Here is a 13,919-nt window from a genome sequence, read left to right as displayed (position 1 = left end):
TGATAAAGTGCCATTGGCTTTTCTGATGGCTTCGTCACACTGCCGACTCATGTTCATCTTGGAGTCCACTAGGACTCCAAGATCCCTTTCCACTTCCGTGCCACCCAACAGGTCATTCCCTAGGCTGTAGGTGTGGTGGACATTTTTCCTCCCTAGGTGCAGCACTTTGCATTTCTCCTTGTTGAATTGCATTCTGTTGTTTTCTGCCCACTTGTCCAACCTCTCCAGGTCTGCTTGTAGTTGTTCCCTGCCCTCCAGTGTGTCCACTTCTCCCCATAGCTTTGTGTCATCTGCAAACTTGGACAAAGTACATTTCACTCCCTCGTCCAAGTCGCTGATGAAGACATTAAAGAGTATCAGTCCAAGGACCGAGCCCTGTGGGACCCCACTGCCCACACCCTTCCAGGTCGAAACCAACCCATCCACCACGACTCTCTGGGTGCGATGCTCCAGCCAATTCGCCACCCACCGGACTGTGTAGTCATCCAAGTCACAGCCTCTTAACTTGTTCACCAGTATGGGGTGGGATACCATATCAAAGGCCTTCCTGAAGTCTAAGTATACGACATCCACCCCTCCTCCTGTGTCCAGGCGTTTCGTAACCTGGTCATAAAAAGAGACTAGATTAGTCAGGCACGATCTGCCTGCTACGAACCCGTGCTGGTTTCCCCTCAGCATAATTTGTCCTGCCGGGCTCTCGCAAATGTGAGCCTTGATAATTTTTTCAAAGATTTTGCCAAGGATGGAGGTGAGACTGACTGGCCTATAGTTGCCAGGGTCCTCCTTCCTCCCCTTCTTGAAGATGGGGACCACATTGGCCCTTTTCCAGTCCTCCGGGACCTTGCCCGTGCGCCACAAGCGTTCAAATATTCCCGCCAGTGGCTCTGCAATGATGTCGGCCAGTGCCTTCAGCACCCTCGGATGGAGCTCATCTGGGCCTGCCGACTTAAAGGCATCCAGTTCTTCCAAGTGACTCTGCACCATCTCAGGGTCTACGCATGGAAGTCTGGCACCTTGCTGCTGCCTCTCTTCAACCCCAGTGAGAGACTTGTCGTGCCCCTCGCTTAGGAACACTGAGGCAAAGAACTCGTTGAGGAGTTCAGCCTTGTCCCCCCTCTCCATCACCAATTGTTTCTGCCCATTTAGCAGGGGTCCTATTCCTCCCTGGGCCTTCCTTTTACTCCCTATATATCTAAACAACAATTTCTTGTTGTCCTTTACTTGGGATGCCATCCTCAGGTCCATGGTAGCTTTGGCCCATCTAACTGCCTCCCTACAAGCACGAGCAGAGGAGGTATATTCATCTTTGGTGATCTCTCCCTGTTTCCACTTTTTATGTGCTCCCCTTTTGGCCCTTAGGCTGCCCTGGATTTCTCTGGGCAGCCATGGAAGCCTCCTGGCCCCTTTCCCCCCTTAGCAGCCTAAGGGCAAAAAGGGGGGCATATAAGCAGTGGAAACGGGGAGAGATTACTAAAGAGGAGTATACCCACTCAGCTTACAGTTGTAGGGAGGCAGTTAGAAAGACCAACGCTACCATGGAGCTGAGGATGGCATCCCAAGTTAAGGATAACAAAAAATTGTTTTTCAGATATATAGGGAGTAAAAGGAAGGCCCAGGCAGTATAGGACCACTACTGAATGGGCAAAAGCAATTGGTGACAGACAGGGGGGACAAGGCTGAACTTCTCAATGAGTTCTTTGCCTCAGTGTTCCTAAACGAGGGACAAAACAAGTCTCACAATGGGACTGTAGAGAGGCAACAGCAGGGTGCCAGATTACCAAGCGTTGATCCTGAGATGGTGTAGAGTCACTTGGAAGGACTGGATGCCTTTAAGTCGGTAGGCCCAGACAAGCTTCATCCGAGGGTACTGAAGGCACTGGCTGACGTCATTGCACAGCCACTGGCAAGAATATTTGAGCACTCGTGGCACACAGGCCAGGTCCCAGAGGACTGGAAAAGGGCCAATGTGGTCTCTATTTCCAAGAAGGGGAGGAAGGAGAATCCAGGCAACTATAGGCCAGTCAGTGTCACCTCCATCCTTGGTAAAGTCTTTGAAAAGATTATTAAGGCTCATATATGTGAGAGCCCAGCAGGAAAAATTATGCTGAGGGGAAACCAGCACGGGTTCGTAGCAGGTAGATCATGCCTGACTCATCTAGTCTCTGTTTATGACCAGGTTACGAAACACCTGGATGCAGGAGTAGGGGTAGATATCATTTACTTAGACTTCAGGAAGGCCTTCGATATGGTATCCCACCCCATACTGGTGAACAAATTAAGAGGCTGTGACTTGGATGATTACACAGTCCGGTGGGTGGCAAACTGGCTAGAGGGTCATACCCAGAAAGTGGTGGTGGATGGGTCGGTATTGACCTGGAAGGACGTGGGCAGTGGGGTCCTGCAGGGCTTGGTCCTTGGACCGATACTCTTCAATGTCTTCATCAGTGACTTGGATGAGGGAGGGAAGTGTACTCTGTCCAAGTTTGTGGATGATACAAAACTGTGGGGAGAAGTGGACACACTGGAGGGCAGGGAACAACTACAAGCAGACCTGGAGAGGTTGGACAAATGGGCAGAAAACAATAGAATGCAATTTAACAAGGAGAAATGCAAAGTGCTGCACTTAGGGAGGAAAAATGTCCAGCATACCTACTGCCTAGGGAATGACCTGATAGGCAGCACGGAAGCAGAAAGGGATCTCGGAGTCCTAGTGGACTCCAAGATGAACATGAGTCGTGAGTGTGACGAAGCCATCAGAAAAGCTAATGGCACTTCATCATGCATCAGCAGATGCATGACAAACGGAACCAAGGAGGTGATACTTCCCCTCTTTCGGGCACTGGTCAGACTGCAGTTAGAATACTGCATCCAGTTTTGGGCACCACACTTCAAGAGGGATGTGGATAACCTGGAGAGGGTCCAGAGAAGGGCCACTCGTATGGTTAAAAGCTTGCAGGCCAAGCCCTACGAGGAGAGACTAGGGCACCTGGACGTCTTCAGCCTCTGCAAGAGAAGGTTGAGAGGCGACCTTGTGGCTGCCTATAAATTCATCATGGGGGCACAGAAGGGAATTGGTGAGGCTCTACTCACCAAAGAACCCCTGGGGTTACAAGAAATAATGGCCATAAGCTAGCAGAGAGCGGATTTAGACTGGACATTGGGAAGAACTTCTTCACAGTTCGAGTGGCCAAAATCTGGAATGGGCTCCCAAGGGAGGTGGTGCTCTCCCCTACCCTGGTTGTCTTTAAGAGGAGGTTGGATAGGCATCTGACTGGGGTCATCTGAACCCAGCAGTCTTTCCTGCCTATGCAGGGAGTCGGACTAGATGATCTATTGAGGTCTCTTCTGACCCTAACTTCTATGAATCTATATTGGTCTTATATAGATGGCTAGTCTTTCAAATGCAATCTCATTTAAAAGCATAGAAACCAATGGGACCACTGGGTCTCCTGGGGGTCACCAGCTGACAATCTGGAAAAGACTTGCAAAAAAATGTGATCTATCTGAGGCAAAAAAATGTTGCATGCCTCAAATCTCAAGTCTGGGCATTCATGCCATTAACCCTTACCAGGTTTTCTTCAGAGATCCTTTGTAAACAATCCTTCCAGGCTTGTTCTACTCTTAGCTGGCTCCTGTTTGTAGTTCTCCCCATGTTTACTATGTTCCTTGCCTGTTCTTCTGTAGACTTATCCAGTCAGCTTTCTCTTCTTCTCTTTCATTGGGTTGCAGGTCTTGACCCACTAGGCATTCATCTCTGCCAGTTCCCCTGGTCCTTGCCTCTAGTAGCCTCTCTTATCCTTTTTGTGCTGTCCTTTACTCCCCTTGTCCAAAGCCTTCTCCACTAGCCTCTTACAGTTCTGCCAATCCTGACTCACCAATAAAAGATACAGGAGTTTCCTTGTGAGGCATACTACCAACTCATAGATTTACCCCTTGGCTGTTATACTGTCTCAGGCTTGCTTGTATGTCCAGGCCTTCCAGTGTAGGTACAACAGCATGCAACAGTCCACCAGCTTTCTCTCCTCTTCAGGAATCAAGTTGGCTTTTAGTAATGGCTGTTTGTATCCTGAATTGATGAAGTCTGTTATCTCTTGTCTCTCAACCTTGGGGAAGATTACCAGCCAGGTGAACCCACATTTTTCTTGTGTCTTGTCACCCTTCTCATGCTCAATAATTATAGCCTATTTCTTCCCTAGTCTCATGATCTCTGGTTCTACTTCTTTTTTAGCCCTTGAATAGTCCTTTCTGAGGATGAAGGGACTTTTCTCAATACCTGAGAAGAGCATCGGGCTATGAGTCTTGGCTCTCCACACCAAAACTGCTTAGCATTCTGGTTGCTTTTTATCAGTTGTATATTTGTTTTCCCCTGGATCCCAGGCCTCCCTTCCTTATTGGTGTTTCTTCCCAGGTCAGCCCCTTTTAGGACCTGTTTAATCCATAGGTTGCACCCATTTTCTGGCACTGGTCCCATATAAATTGTTCCAGCTCCACTACCGGTACTGGAAACCCTAACTTTTCTGGGGTCCTTGTTTCTGGTTGTAGCAATCTCTGTGCTGCATCACATAGCTTCTGTGCTAACTGTCTTGTTAGAAAGGTTTATTTACCTTCCCCCTTTGGAATCACCAGGAGCATGTCTCTAGAGATTTGAGGTGCCTAGAATGACCTGCTTAACTCTGTAACAGTCCTGGGACTCTTTTTTACTGAATGGTCAGTAGGAAGCCTAAGTCTTTGCAAGTAAAAGTGTTCCCAATCTCAGGATTTATATTTCACAGCTCCATTGAGTTGCTATTGCATTTTGCTCAGACACTTTGAAGAAGGCCTTGACATCATTGTCCTTGGTCATCTTTCCCAATATGAGTCCCTGTGGCATCTCCAGGAGGGACTTCCCTGTCCCCACTACCCTCTCCCTTGAGTTGTGTTGGGCACCATCTGCTGCAGCTGATTCAAAAGAGTCTGCTGGGCCTCTGCTTGTTGGCACTGAATGAGTATCTGCTCCTCCATCTTGCTGCGGTGGTCTTGAACCCATTGTATGAGTAGAGCTTCTGTCTTTTGGGTTTAATCTCTATTGGCCTTGTGCTGCTCAGCTGCTTCCCTCTGCTGCTGAGCCAGAAGGTGTGCCAGCTACTCTATGCTTAGGGTCCCTAGGTCCCCATGTCTGACCTTATTTCAGGCTAATGCACTAATTGTGAGCATGGACCAGTACCTACTTCTGTTGAAGCAAAGTTCTTGAGGCCTGCTCCTCAGTCAGGGTCTCACTTCAATATCCACATCCATCCTGCTAGCCATGCCTTGTTGTTGCTTCAGTGGTCAGGTCACAAGGAGAGCACCATGCTTTTTGGGAATGAGATACATCTACTGGCCTTGCCCTAGACCCACACAGTGCCAGATGGGTTTCTCTGGTGCGCACAGTCCCTCTAAGGGGGTGATTTCTTAGTGCCATGGCTGCCTTGTCTAGTCTTTAAGACTGCCCCCTGAAGTCAGCCTATATGTGACTTCTAGAGGAGAAGGAGTCCTGGCTCCTTGTCATGTGGCATCCTTGGTTTTCAGTCCCTGACCATCCTGGGTTGTCTGTGTCCCTGACACCAGAAACTACCTTACAGGTCCATTGCTGAAAGAGGGACTTTTATCTCTTGTTGGGGAGGATAAGTTCAAACTAAAGTTGCAAGCAGTGAAGCAGACAGCTCCTCTTCAATAAAAAAAAGGATTGCGTCAAAGCCTACCCTGCCAGAGGTTCTCTATTCTCTCTAAAGGGTAAGCAGTCCCTCTCTCCCCTATCCAGTCTCCACAGCCCTTAGTATACCAAAGTTACTCAAGTGTTCCCTTTGAAAAGCTGCTCAGCTGGTCTCTCTCTTCAGACAGTCCCATTTGCCTTCAGCCAGCAACCTGCCTGTTCACCCTGCCGCCTGTCCTGCCCATTGTCATGCTTATCTCCTTCAGCTTTCCTTGAAGCTTCCTGAATGTTTCTCATCCCCACTTTGTTCATATGCAACAAAGGTATCCAGGTCTCTGTAGATGGATGTGTTTTCTGTCACTTTTAGACCAGAAACTTTGTCTTTATATATATATATATATATATATATATATATATACACACACACTATCTCTTTAACTCCTTGTATAAGTTGGCCAAGAGGAATTGAAGCAAGGCAATATTACTGTCTGAACATAGTTAACACAGAAATCCTCTATAATAATTTGCTTCATTTGTGTCTTTGTCATTCTGTCTGTCATGCTCAAAAAAATATATTTGCACTCATTTTTCTGGACTTTTAGTGATTGATTTCAATTAGTTATGATGTACTCTCGGTACCCAAGCAAAAATTGTCCCTTAACACCCTTACTTTAACTTTAACGCATAACACCCTTACCAAGGTGAAGCAGAGAATAGATAGCAATTGAATGCAGAAAGAATGGCAGGAGTAAGACAAAACGAAACAGATGAGCAAAAAGGATGTCGTAGAAGAGATGCAATGGAAAGGCAAAGGGTTTGCAGAGACAATAGAAGACAGGCTGACAGTGTAGACAACAACAGATTCACTGTAGATGAGATTGAGGAGCATAGTTGTGGATTGATGAACGCGGTGTGCCAGTTTTGTAACTCTTTAAATTTCCAAGCTGAAAGATGTCAGATAGCCAATTCTGGAGCTGTTGCCATAAGGGTAAAGTGATTCTACCTCCAGGAAAACCGTTTCCAGAGTATTTGCAGGATTTGATGATGAGTCAGAACAACAAGCATTACCAGAACTTTAAAAAAAAAATTTGATCATACAACAGTGCATTGCCTGTTAAACAAAGTTCATTGTGACAAGATGTATGATTCACAGATTGTGTGGAGGATTGAATCCAAATGCATTGTGCCCAGAAAATCATCAATGTCTGAACAAATATCCAAGGAAGTTTAGAGAGGAGACACACTGAAATTTGGATGGATACTCATTGTATAGAAGAAGGCCAGCCAGAACAGCTCAAGTTGGTAATGACACAGTGGATAGAGGAAACGTGGTACCCTATAACAAGTAGCCTATTTTTGCTCATCATTTTTGACAGGCTTTTATGCTAGTATTACAATAAAATACTATACAATAAAATACTAGTCTGTTAGAAGAGCATATGAAAAAAAAAGCACTTGTAAGAGCACAAATACCAATTATTCAAAGTTGAAGCCAGACTGTAGACGGACCCAGGCTGAGTGGCTGCACAGGGATGGGGCCTGCATGCTGCACATTCAGCAGGTGTCTTGCTGTCTTTCAAATCTTACCCACCGTGACTTGATGTAATTAAGAAGAGGTATAAGGAGGTAGAACCTGCTTAAAGAGAGCTAGCTGAGGTTGGCATGAGTTGATGTCAGGGTCTTCTGTGAGGTTCCTCCTTCCTTACACCTCACCCTTTTCCACTCAGGGTTTCAGTTGGTGCTAGACACACACATTTGGCCATCCTGAGTGACTGCCTTGCAGCTCAGGCAGAGAAAGAAGTGGTTGGGTTGTCCAGAGTCAGTGTGTTTTGGCTACGCTCACTGGATTTTACTGCAAGTTCAGGGTCAGCCGGGCATAGCCTGTGTAAAGAAGCAAATAAACTAATAACAACTCAAATGACCATGGCCTAGGCTCTACTATGGCTCTCTGGGCACCTCAGTCACCCTTCCCCAGAGAATCCCAGTCCCACAGGGGTTGCCCTGTACTTGCTCAGTCTGTATGGGCCCACCTGTCCTAGGCAGACCCCTGGAGTAATGTAGGGCCAGGGGAGTCACAAACCCTGGCTTAAACCCTAAGGGGTACCTGGCTTTTCCTGGCAGTGTGGTGATCTGATGTCAGTCTGGAGAGTGCAGATGCTCGAGGTCCCAGGCTTCTGGTCTCTTGCTTCTGTGGGGGAATGCAATGAAATTCCTCATCTGTCTGTGTGTTTCCCCTGTCCTGGGTTTGGTATGTGCTTACATTGGGGTTTCTGGGTTGGCATGAGCCAGTCCAACCCCTCATTCACTCCCATGTGTCCAGCTGCTGCTGGCAGTTGTTAGAAGCCCCTGAGGGGCTCATTATCCCATGCAGCTGTTGTCTCTGGGCCCCAGGCAGCACTCCATGCACTGGCTGCCTGGCTCCCTCTCTGGGCTGCAGTCTGAGCGCACATGTGGCTGGGGCTCTGATCCCTGCCCTGATCTGGGTGCCGAGCCCAAGGAACGCCTGCTATGTGCTGTCTGCTCATCCAGCAGTGCAGCGAGGCATGCCCTGAGCACATGGGCTCACTGTTTCCCGTGAGCACGGTCAGGGATCTCTTGTCTTTGGGGCATGTCAGGGGCTGCTGTCCCAGTGAATACAGTGCTTGGCTGGGCCCCTGCTACACAGACAAATTAAAATGAAAAATTAGGCAACATTTTTAATAGTGAAGCCAACAAATGACTGCAACAAACTGCCAATAAATTGGAACAAAGTACAAATGGTGGATTTGCCATTTCTTGATGTTCTCAGACAGGGACAGAACACCATTCTGGAAGAAATGCTGAAGCCAGACACAAACTATTGGGCTTGATAATGGGCTGAAATTCTTTGATCATTGCTACATAGAAAGTCAAACTAGATGATCTAATATTTCACTCTGATGTTAGAATGTTTACATTTATGAAGATCCTCATCCTTATCTCTGCGTGAGATTATTCTAGTAGTATCTCACAACTGGACTTTGCAATAGTCCCCCCTTGTTCCCCCATTATGAGGTGGGAAGAGAAAAGGGGGAAGGGTCCTTTAAGAGGGCTACTCAGGCTTGGAGGCCCCACTTGCAGGGGTATGAGAGGGGGAGAAAACAGAGAAAGGGGCAGAAGGGGTCCAGCAATGAAGCAGAACGGGGCTCCTTCTCAAGAAGGCTTAGCCCTGGATGTGGAGGGAAACAAAGGCATATGATACTAGGTTCACTGCGGGGTGGGGACCAAAGCCCTGAGGTAAGTGAGGAAGCAGGTATCCAGGATGAAGCACAAGCAGGAACGGGCAACAGGGGAGGCTGCCTTATTCTTCCTGAGAAAGTAGGGAAGTAGTTACCTCAGGTGTCCGTACATGAATGTATGGAGGCTGGGACACAAGCAGGAAGAATTTGAAGTCCTCACAGAGTCATGGAACTAGGTTATGCTTGGACTAACAGAGATTTGGTGGGATAGCTCTTATGACTGGAGCACTGTCATGAATGGATATAAACTGTTTAGGAAGCAAAGGTAAGGGAGACTAGCAGGAAGAGTTTCTCTTTATGTGGAAGAGCCGTGTGATTGCTCAGCTCTTCAGTATGAAACTGGACATAGGCCTGTTGAAAATCTCTGGGTTAAAAGGGAGAGCAACAAGGGTGATGTCATGGTGGGTGTTAGCTATAGACCACCAGACTAGGAGGATGAGGTTTTCTTCAAGTAGCTGGTGGAAGTTTCCAGATCACAGGCCCTGGTTCTCATGTCAGCCACCCTGACATCTGCTGGGAGGTCAATATAGCAGTACACAGGTTGTAGGAACTTTTTGGAGAATGTTGGAGACAACTTCCTGGTGCAAGTGTTTAAAGAGGCCAACTAGGGGCCATGTTCTTCTTGACCTGCTGCTCACAAATAGGGAAGAATTGATGGGGAATGTAATAGTGGATGGCAACTTGTGCAGCAGTGACCATGACATGATTGAGTCCAGGATCCTGAGGAAAAGAAGAAAGGAGAGCAGTAGAATATGGAACCTGGACTTCTGAAAAGCAGACTTAGACTCACTCAGGGAACTGATGGGCAGGATCCCCTGGGAGGCCAGTCTGAGGGGGAAAGGAGTCCAGGAGAGCTGGTTGTATTCCAAAGAAACCTTACTGAGGGCACAGGAATGAACCATCCCAATGCACAGAAAGACTAGCAAGTATGGCAGAAGACCAGCTTGGCTTAGCAGGGAACTCATCAATGGGCTAAAACACAAAAATTAAACTTACAAGAAGTGGACACTTGAACAAATCAATAGGGAGGAGTATAGGAGTATTGCTTGGGCATGCAGGGATGAAATCAGGAAGGCCAAAGCACAATTGGAGTTGCACCTAGCAAGGGACATGAAGGGTAACAAGAAGGGTTTCTACACATATGTCAGCAACAAGAGGAAGACCAGGGAAAGTTTGGGTCTCTTACTGAATGAGGGAGGCAATCTAGTGACAAATGATGTGAAAAAGATTGAAGTACTTAGTGTCTTTTCTACCTCAGTCTTCATAGGCAAGGTCAGTTCCCAGACTACTGCAGCTGGCAGTACAGTTTGGGGAGGAGGGGAGCAGCTAACAGTGGTGAAAGACCAGGATAGGGACTATTTAGAAAAGCTGGACATGTGCAAGTCCATGGGGCTCGACACAATGCACCCAAGGGTGCTGAGGAAATTGTATAATGGCTGATTGCAGAGCTGCTGGCCATTATCTTTGAAAACTCATGGTGATGGGGAGGTCCCAGATGATTGGAAAAGGGAAAATATAATACCCAACTTCAAGAAAAGGAAGAAGAAAGATCTGGGGAACTAAAGACCAGTCAGTTCTGCCTTAGTCCCTGGAAAAATCATGTAACAGGTCCCCAAGAAATCCACTTCTAAGCACTTGGAGGAGAAGTTGGTGATTAGGTACAGTCAGCATGGATTCACCAAGGGCAAGTCATGACTGACCAACCTGATTGCCTCCTACGATGAGATTGCTGGCTCTATGGATGTGGGGAGAGCAGTGGACATGATTTACCTTGACTTTAGCAAGGTTTCTGATACGTTCTCCCACAACATTCTTGCAAGAAAGCTAAGGAAGTACAGGTTGGAAGTAGGTGGATAGAAAACTGACTGGATTGTCGGGCTCAAAGCATAGTAATCAATAGTTTTATATCTAGTTGGCAGCTGGTATCAAGTGGAGTGCCCCAGGGGTCAGTCCTGGGACCAGTTTTGTTCAATATTTTCACTAATGACTTGGAAGATAGGATGGAATGTACCTTCAGCAAGTTTGCAGATGACACCTAGCTCCAGGGAGTAGTAGGTATGCTGGAGGGTAGATCTAGGATTCAGACAGACCACAACAAATTGGAGGATTTGACCAAAAATAACCATAAGGTTCAATAAAGTGCAAAATCCTGCACTTAGGATAGAAGAATTCCATGAATTGGTACAGGCTGAGGGCTGACTGGCTGGGCAGCAGCTCTGCAGAGAAGGACCTGGGGGTTACAGTGGACAATAAGCTGAATATGAGCCAACTGTGGGTACATCTACACATGCAATTAGTGCTATATAGGTTATAGCTATATAGGTTATATGGGTTACCTGCACAGTAATTTACTGTGGAGTAAACACACCGTGGGCAGGTGTCTACACATGCAGCCATTTGGGAGCAGATTTAGCCTGTACTGCTCCCCTGCAGCAGCCAGGGGGATCTGGAGGCTCTGGGCACAGCTGCCTGTGGCCAGGGGCCCTCTTTAAAAGCCAGCCCCATGCACTGCTCCCTGACCATCTGCATTTCTGGACTGGAGCAGGGTACAGCTGACTGGCACAGCACTCCACGATTCTGTTGCCAGAGCCTGTGTCCACTGTGTGATGGCTGCTCCACCCCCAGGCCCTGGGAGTGATGACCCATGCCACAGGCTCATGCTGGCCACCTTGCTTGCTGAGCTTCCCTACTGCAGCTACTGCCACCTGGCCCAGTCTCGGCCCTGCCTGCCCCCCCACCCCATGCTGCATGACTGTGTGACCAGGCTCACTGTGGCACCTGAGGCCCCCTGCCACTGTGCTTCTGTTGCCTGGATGCTGGCAGGGATGCTGACAGCACACACCTGGACGTCACCACCAGTGCCATCCATGAGCTCCCGGGGCCCACTGGGCCAGGTAGAACTGCTACCTATGGACCCTCTGGGCCAGCCAGGACTGGTGGCTGCATGTTGTCCAGCACACCTGGGATGATGAGCAGTGGTTGGAGTTGTTCTGAATGACCCGGGCCATCTTCCAGAAGCTCCTCAATCAGCTCTGCCTGCACCTGAAGAGGCAGAAAACCACCATGTGGCTGCCCCTCCCCATGGACACCTGGTTGACCATCATCCCGCTCAAGCTGGCCACAAGCACTGGCCTGCACTATGTCAGCTATCTCTTTGGCATGGGCAAGGTGGCCACCAGGGAAGACATCTTGGAAGTGTGCAGTGCCCTCCAGGACATGCTGGTGCACAACCCCACGGAGGTTGTGGTGGGATTCCATGCCCTGGGCTTCCCCCAGTGCATTGGGGCCCTGGATGGGACCCACATCCCTATCACCTGCCCACCCTGTGGTGACTGCCTCTATTACAGCTGTCGGGGCTTTCACTCTGTCATGCTGCAGGCCATTATCGACCACTGTGGCACCTTCACCAGCGTGAGTGTCATCTGGGCAGGCAGCACCCACAGTGCCTGTGTCTTCTGCAACTCTGCCCTGCTAGCCCTGGTTGAGAGTGAGCGCTTCACACCGGAGTGCCAGACTTCCAACTGGATGTGGTGATGGTTCTGGCCCTCATTGGGGACCACCTACTTACTCCTCCCCTGGCTCATGTGGCCGTACACTGGCCAGCTGAATCCTTGCTAGGTACACTTCAACAGGTACCTGGGTCAGACCCACACTCTGGTGGAGTGCGTTTTTGGCCACCTGAAGGGACACTGGCACACCCTCTCACTGCCTGCTTTGAGGTTGCAGAGGCCAACATCCCCCAGGTCACCATTGCAGCCTGTGTGCTGTATAACCTCTGTGAGGCCTGGGGGAGCTCTTCTGTGTTGCCTGGTTGGAGGAGGCACAGTGTGGGGAAGACACCTGGGACCGAAAGCACCAGCTGCAGTGGCTGCCACAGCGATGGGTCCCCCACCAAGACCCTGGGCAAGCTAGGACTGGGCGAGTTGCATGGGGGCCAGGGCAACAGGCCTGAGAGGTGCTGGCAGACTACTTTGTTCCTGTGTTTCCTGCTGTAGGCCACCTGGATGGCTGGCGGTGGATCACAGCCCCACCCTGCACCCTCAGCACCACACTTACTGAAGACATTTATCAGAAAAACACTTTATTCCCCTTCACAAACATAGACCCTCCATCCTCCCTCCTAAACCACAGAGCCCTTCCTCCCTCCCCTCTACAACAGACCCCACCCGCCAATCCACAGAGCACCTCCACCAACCACCCCACCCTCCACCAATAAAGCATCCTCTTCCCTGTGCAGACAGTGTGCTCTGTGTGCCCTCCTGGGGTGAGGTCGCCTAGGGGGCAGAGCCTGGGGACAGGTGCCCAGCACCCTGGCCTCTGGTCACACCATGGTGGGTATGCACACCATGGGGAGGCCAGTGGGCAGGGGTCTTGCCCAGGGGTGAGGGAGGCCACTGCTCTGCTGGTGCAGCTGGCTCCTCCTCCTGCAGCCAGTGCTCAGGGCCAGCAGGGCCTGCAACGTGGTGCTTGCCCCGCTGCAGGCAGCGCCTGCTCCGGAGGTGCATGGAGCCGGAGTGAGTGGCAGGGCTGCACCCAGGCATGGGGCTGGCTGGTGGGGCTCTGGAGCAGGTGCCTTGGCAGGGGAACCTGGCTGCTGGAAGCACTGCTACACTTCAGCCCAAGCCCCCTGTTGGGGCTTATGGCTGGGTGGTGGGCAGCTGCCAAGGGACAGGTGTGGCTAGGGCTGGGCAGCAGGTGGGATGAAGATGACCTCCCTTGACCTCCAAGGCTAAGATGGTGTCCAGCACCTGGTGGTCCTCCTCTGTGTCCTCCACTGCCCTGGCTCCCATGGTGGCTTGCCCTAGCCTCCAGTATCCTCTTGAGGAGGATGATGTACCTCTCCTTAAGGGTCAGGAGGCTGTCCCAGAATACCTCATGCACCTGGTCCCTCTCCCCCTCTGTGTGCCAGGCCCATGGGTCCACCAGCTGTTCCTCTGCTATGGTAACCAGCTGGTCCAGCAGCTGGGTCCAGTCCTGGGTCTGCTGCTGCT

Source organism: Alligator mississippiensis, chromosome 9 (assembly GCF_030867095.1).
Source record: "Alligator mississippiensis isolate rAllMis1 chromosome 9, rAllMis1, whole genome shotgun sequence".
NCBI lineage: Eukaryota > Metazoa > Chordata > Crocodylia > Alligatoridae > Alligator > Alligator mississippiensis.
Note: the sequence above shows the minus strand (reverse complement) of the source record.